Source organism: Nicotiana attenuata, unplaced genomic scaffold (assembly GCF_001879085.1).
Source record: "Nicotiana attenuata strain UT unplaced genomic scaffold, NIATTr2, whole genome shotgun sequence".
NCBI lineage: Eukaryota > Viridiplantae > Streptophyta > Magnoliopsida > Solanales > Solanaceae > Nicotiana > Nicotiana attenuata.
The window spans coordinates 8,656-16,150 of NW_017673515.1; positions in this window are offsets into that span (position 1 = coordinate 8,656).

Genomic DNA, 7,495 nt, shown 5'->3' on the forward strand with positions numbered 1-7,495 from the left:
ATGTGGAAGCAGAATTTTCGAAAAGGCAATGGTGGCTTAGGCCACTACTTAGAGATTTGCATATTCTACGATTATGGGAATTCACTTGCGTGATACTATGGATCTCCTGAAGTGAGTTCAGTGAAAAGCTTTTATGTGACGAAGTGTTAACCTATTAGTGGTTCCGAAGCTATGATGGAAAACGAGTTTTATCGTATATTGGCATGTTAAGTGCAGTGAGTGGTATGGAATTTGCAGTGAAGAGAAAGGTAGCAGTTCGGTGTTGACAAGGATGACACAAGCTCGGATGAGCGGGAAAGGAGTTTTGACGTTTAAGGTGAGCTGGTATGGCCTTCAGCGTCACCTGAGATCGGTGTTTTGTGAAAAGGGTCTTTGCGTCCTGGTTAATGATTCTTGATCGCTTCTCAACGTTAGTGCGGTCGGTGGTTTGGGGGTACGGCCGAACTATTTGTTATGGTAGGTTGTGGGAGTGTGTCCCACAGGAAGATCGTACAAGTGTGGCAGGTAGTCACTTGATTGATTGAAGAACTTAAACCGAGTATGAAGATTTGTGATGAGCTCGATAAGTTGAGAATATGTGCCTGGAAGGCACTCAGTTACTGAGTTGTGGACTGTGGATGAGTACTCCGGTTATGATGGTTGTTCTTGTATGTTATGAGAAGGGGGGAAATTAGTATGGACCTTTGAAAGGTTATTGGTTTAGTTGATATGATCGGGATCGACTTGAGGTCGGTGGATGAATTTAAATGTGAATATGGGCTCTATGTCAGGCCAGTTGTGTTCATTTCAGTAATGTGCTCCTCGTGGAGGAGTAGTCAGGGTGTTATTTTGCTGTCAGATATTTCGTGTAGTGATACGTTGCGCCGTGTGAGTTATGAGACGGCTTTAGAAATTGCTTACGTGTTGAGGATCCGAGTAGAAATGATGTTATATGAGCCAAAAGGCTCTTGGGATTCAGATGGTATATCGCACCTCAGTTCTGCTTGGGTCTTGTAGCTTATAGCGCTACATGTTCCCTCAAGGATGTTATTATGCACTTAGCGTGCTTGTGACCGAAATTCGATATTTTATTGTAATGAGCAAATTTAGCTCGATGTGCAATCTTCTTATGTGAGATCTATGTTTGGATCGGGTTGCGCGCCGCAATAGTGTGATGTTGATTATAGTTTTCTATATGTTATTTTTGTGCGTCTCGCTTCCTATTTTCTAAGGAAAGTCCGCATTAGTGCGGGAGTTAGGTAATTCCTTCCAGAGTTTGTTTTCCTTTGGTATCGCATTCTAATTGGTAGCCTACTGGCACGTTGTGGCATCATATAAGACTTTTGATTATGTCCCGGGTGGCTTATTGCCTGAGCGGTTCGTACTGGGTGGGATGGAATCATTGGATTCAGGATCAGTGCAATCTGACTATATGGAATATATTAAGGAGCAAAGATCACTATTTGGTTCAGAATATGGTGATGTTTCTTGTCAGAAGTATAGACTCAATGATGGGTTGAGTCGGCAGATGATTATGAATTTCTGCACATCTCTTCCGTTGTGGCGGTATTGTAAGAGTTAAAATAAGACCGGTGTATGTCATGGGGTGCAATGGGGGCATCAGATTCGTGGAATTTCGACTAAGTTGATTAGAAAAGGTTATTGTGGTCCGGTGAGTAAAATGATGCAAGGTGTGAATTCAGCAAAGTTATGCAGTCATGTTTGGGTACAGCGTGGGGTGATTGATACGGTGTTCGTATGTTGGAAACAGGCTTGACAGAGAATCCCGGATGTTGGAATTAGGCTCTAAGGCCTATCTGCTTGAATAAAAAGAAATATCTTCAGAACTGATCGAGCTAATGTGCTCAACTGAGTGGTGGTAGCACGGGAAGGTGCATGAGAAGTTAACCGGTGATTTCAAACTACTTCAGTGTAGTTCTCAGCACGTTCGAGGACGAACGTATGTTAAGTGGGAGAGAATGTAATGACCCGACCGGTCGTTTTGAGTTCTAGCGCTCCGTTCAGCAGCCTGAGGCCATGAGCAGCTCCATCTCGGGCATTATGACTTGTACGCGTGGTCGGAATTGAATTTCGGGAAGTCCAGAGTTGATTTGGAAAGAGAATTCTCATTTCGGAAGCTTAAAGTTGGAAGAATGAACTAGGATGGGATTTTTGAGTAAACGACCTCGGAATCGGGATCTCAAGGTTCCAACAGGTTCATATGATGATTTCGGACTTGGGCGTATGCCCGGTTCGGGTTTTGGATAACCCGGGAGCGTTTTGGCGCCTATTGTGGAAGTTAGCAATTTTGAAGAATCTCATAAGTTTGGCTTGAAGTGCATTTCAGTGTTATCGATGTCCGTTTGGGATTTCGAGTCTGTGAATAGCTCTGCATGGTGATTCTGGAGTTGGGAGCGCGATCGGAAGTGAATTCGGAGATCCGTAGGTCATTTTGGAGGCATTTGGCTAAAGATAGAATTTGAAGGTTTTTTTTGAAGTTTGACCGGAAGTGGAATTTTTGATATCGGGGTCGGAATCCAATTCCGGAAGTTGCAGTAGGTCCGTAATGTCAAATATGACTTGTGTGCAAATTTTGAGGTCAATCGGACGTGATTTGATAGGTTTAAGCATCGAAAGTAGAAGTTGGAAGTTCTAAAGTTCATTAAGTTTGGATCGGAGGTCGATTCATGATTTTGGCGTTGTTTGATGTGATCTGAGGCCTCGAGCGAGTCCGTATGTGTTTTGGGATTGTTTGGTATGTTTGGTTGGGGTCCCGGGGGCCTCGGGTGGATTCCGGATGGTTAACGGATCGAATTTGGAGTTTGGAAGAGGGATGAAGGATCTGGTTGCTGGTATTTTCGCTTCTGCGGTGGGCTAACCGCAGAAGCGGAAAGGGGGCCGCAGAAGCGGATTTGGGATAAGAAGAGAAGGGACCGCAGATGCGGGACCGCACCTGCGGTAGAGTGGTCGCAGATGCGGAGTGAGGGGCAGCTGGAGCGGACCGCAGATGCGGTCAGTGTTCCGCAGAAGCGGGACCGCATCTACGGAGGTGCTATTGCAGAAGCGAAAAGGGGGAGGCCCAGGGGAGACCGCAGATGCGGCAATGTGACCGCACCTGCGGAGCCGCAGAAGCGGTCAAGGAACCGCAGGTGCGGAAATAGCTGGAGGTAGAGGGGTTGTTTTAAAGTCGGATTTTGGTCATTTCCCTTCCATTTTTCATGGCTTGGGCGATTTTTGGGGAGATTCAAGAGAGGAATTTTCTTCATCAACGTCAAGGTAATATATCCCCATCCATTTTAAGTTAAATACATCAATTATGTAAGGATTTGAGCAAGAAATAGGTTGAAATTTGGGGGTCTTGGTAGAAAGACCTAGAAATTATATTCTTGGAATTTAACCACCATTTTGAGTATGGAATTTAGTGAAAATTATATATTTGAGTTCCTAAGGTCATGGGTAATCTTTATCTTCGAAAAATTTCGGATTCCGGGCACGTGGGCCCGAGGGCGTTTTGGTCAACTTTTCAATCGGAGTTAGGAATTGCTATAAATTAGATTGTAACGAATATTTGAGCATATATTAATGGATTTGCGTAACCGTTGGCTAGTTTTGGAGCGTGGTGCGTCGATTGGAGTCTTCGGAAGGGCGTGGAATGCCGGTTATGGATCTTCGGAGCGAGGTGAGTCTCCTTTCTAACCTTGTAAGAGGGAATTGTCCCCATATTGCGGGGGCTAGGTACGCACGAGGTGACGAGAGTCCGTACATAGCTACTATTATTCTATTGTCCGGGTAGTCAAGGACCCAAAAGCATGCTATACTTTGAATATTGGTAATCTTATGGATAGTTGAATTGCTTAAACCACATCAAAATAGTAAATGAATTTCTAACAAGATCTAAACCTCATTTTCTTAAATCGTTGAAAGAGAATTAGCTTTTCTTTGAATAATTGCCCCATGTTGGCTTCTTGACTGAATGTCTCTACGTGTTTATTTTGGAACGGGCCGAACGTCTCGGCAGATTAAATAGATGCATCTATAGGCGCGTCGTCGACCCTCGGCAAGTGCACAGTTTAATTCTGTTGGATCGGTCCGTCGCCTCGGCATTATATGCGCATACTTGTATTGCTGCCTCGAACTTGATTAAGTTATCATTGCCTCTTCATGGCTTGAAAACATTTGGATAATTACGAAAAGGAATTTTGGAAATTGCCTATAAAAGAATTAATTGTTTACTTGTTTCCTTCTATTGGATTAAAAATCATGTTTATAGAAATCCGCGATTTAATGTTTTATTGATATCACATTATTGGACCCTTAGTATGTGTTGAAGTCGACCATCTCGTCTCTACTTCTTCGAGATTAGGCGGGATACTCATCGAGTACACGTTGTTTACGTACTCATACTACACTTCTGTGCATTTTTGTTGCACAGGTATATGTTACTCTAGCGGCCTACTGGGCATAGCAGCACGGATGATTCGGGGACTAGGTGAGTTGCATTATTCGAGGCGACGCGCAGCTAGTAAAGTCCCTTCCAGTAAATTGTATTTTATTTCTGTCCACTGTATTCCGGACGGATGTTGTGTTGTATTTTATTTCTTTATCAGTAGATGCTCATGCACTTATGACACCTTGTTCTGGGATGGTTTTTAAATATTTTGTATTGCTTGCTAGTATTTAATTTGACTTGAAGCAATTATCTTTTTACTTATGAAATTTAAAGAAAAATCTTGGTTTTCAAAATTGTTAAAATTGGAGTTTAATTAAGTATTTAGTTGGCTTGCCTGACAGCGGTGTCCGACGCCATCACGACCCTTAGTGGATTTTGGGTCGTGACAGGCAATAGGATTCCCGCAAAGAAAAAGTGTGTAGTTGGGAATCCGGGTATCTTATATATATATAAGATATAGATGGTAGTTTTTTATTATTTATTGTTCTCATTTTTTATAGATATTTAAATTCAAAAATAATAACTAATTATTAACTAAATAACTGTGACGACCCAAAGGGTCATCACCTGTTTCCTTACCATTTTGTACTTCCAAGGCCTTGAAAACCTCATTTAGGGTTGCCTCGATTTGCGTGCGTAATCCGGGCGCGTAGCCGGAAAGCTTAAATATGAATTCTATGAGAAAAATAGCTAAATTTGATATTAAAATGAATAAATTTGACTTCGGTCAACATTTTGGTAAACGGACCCGGACCCGTGATTTGACGGTCCCGGAGGGTCCGTAGGAAAATATGGGACTTGGGCGTATGCCCGGAATTTAATTCCGAGGTCCCAAGCCCGAGAAATGAATTCTTGTGTGAAATTGTTTTCTGAAAATGATTAAGGAAATTGGAAATGAAATTTGATTAGAAGACTATGGTATCGGGCCCGTATTTTGGTTCCCCGCAGGTAATGAAACCATTAAAAGAACCCCCAATAATTTATTGGGCACTGTACGAAGTATTTGAAATACAGGAAAGAAATACCATTCAGGTAATATTTCCAAAGGGGTTGCAAATAGATCTGCCGGTTCACCAATCATTGATGGTTCTAAAACGGCTAAGCCTACATTACATGCAATAGGCGCCCAGTACAAGTCTTATATATGACTTAAGCATTTCTGTAAAGTTTGGTTAAAAACGGACGTCGCTTGACGTATTTCGGACTTAAAAGGAAATTTGATGTTTTATAAAAAATTTTGGAAGAAATCATGAGCTTTGAGGCTTGATTTGAGGTATATGATGTTATTTTGGCGATTTGATCGCACGGATAAGTCCGTAGGATGTTTTTGAGGTTGTGTGTATGTTTGGTTTGGAGCCCCGAGGGCTCGGGTGAGTTTCGAGTGGGTTCTGGGATGCCTTAGGCTTAAAATACCAGATGTTGCAGGTTCAGGAAAATATTGCAGACTCTAAACCCTCCAGCGCGGCCCGCGAGAAATTGCGTGCGTCCGCGGAGGGGCCAGCGCGGCCGCGGTCGCCTTTGCGCGGTCCGCAGTGGGTGCTGCGCGGCCGCGGTCACCTTTGCGCGGTCCGCGCAGGGAACTTCAGAGATCAGCAGGTCTTCAAGTAGGTCAGCGCGGCCACGATCGCTTTTTGCGCGGTCCGCGCAGGGGACTTCCGAAGGGTATAAATAAACGAGAATTTCAGTCATTTTTCACTTTTCAAAAATCCCAAAACATAAGAGGCGATTTTTCCAACGATTCTTCTTCTTCAAAACGATTGGTAAGTGACTTCTAACTAATTTTCTTCACTCCTTAACATCTTTTAACATAATTTCAACTTTAAATCAAAGATTTTAATGGGAAAATTTGGGTATGTTGGGTAGAACCTAGGTTTTTCAAAAATTGGGGATTTGGACCTCAATTTGAGGTCCGATTTCAAAACAAATTACATATTTGGGTTTGTGGGGGAATGGGTAACCGGGTTTTGGTTCGAACCTCGGGTTTTGACCATGTGGGCCCGGGGGCATTTTTGACCTTTTTGGGTAAAACTTGGGAAAACTTATTTTCATGCATTGAGGATGATTCATTTAGCACTTATTAATGTAATTAAGTAAATTGTGACTAGATTCGAGCGGATTGGTGGAGAAATCAAGGGGTAAAGCTACAATTGAGACTTGAGTTGTGTTCAAGGCATCGAGGTAAGTGTTTGGTCTAACCTTAGCTTGAGGGAATAGGAGTTGAGTCTTATTTGCTACTTGCTATTTGTCGGGTACGATGTATAGGCATGGTGACGAGTATCTATACATTGGTGTCTAGCATGACCGTGAGTCCTTATATTGCGAATATCCTGGTTTTGTTATAGCTTCCATACTTAATTGATGATTTCTATATGTTGTAAAGAGTATGTGAAAGGAAATTGTGGTCGTTGAGCTTCGTGGAGCGTTGGCTCGAGTTGAAATACAAATTGTGAAGGTATATGAGATATTAAATCCTTGGAGCGATGGCTCAAGTGATAATATGAACTATGAGATGAAAGTGAAAGAAAGAGGAAGAGTTATTGGTTTATTCCCTTGCCGGGACGTTGTGTTGTTTTGTTGGTTTTCTCCCTTGCCGGGACATGAAAATTTATTGATATTGTTCTCTTGCCGGGATTTAATTATTTAATTGCATTCCCTTGCCGGGATTTCTATCATTATTTGTTTACTTTCTTGCCCCTTACTTGTGATTGTTGCTTGGGTGAGGGAGAGTGATAAAGCACGATGGGTGATGCCGTGCATTTTATGATATTCGTGGATTGGGTTGCGCGCCGCATCAGTGTTAAATGATATGGATCGGGTTGCACGCTGCAACAATGATATTTGTGGATCGGGTTGCACGCCGCAACAATGCTAAACGATATGGATCGGGTTGCATGCCGCAACAGTGTTGTTATATATTGGGATCGGGTTGCGCGCCGCAACAATTATTGATACAAGTGTGTTTATTTTGGATATTAGTTTCTTTGTTCGCTGTAAATTCTAAGCTGCCCTTAGACTGTTACTCTGGATTTACTATTAATACTGGTATACCCCCCTCCCCCCCCCCCC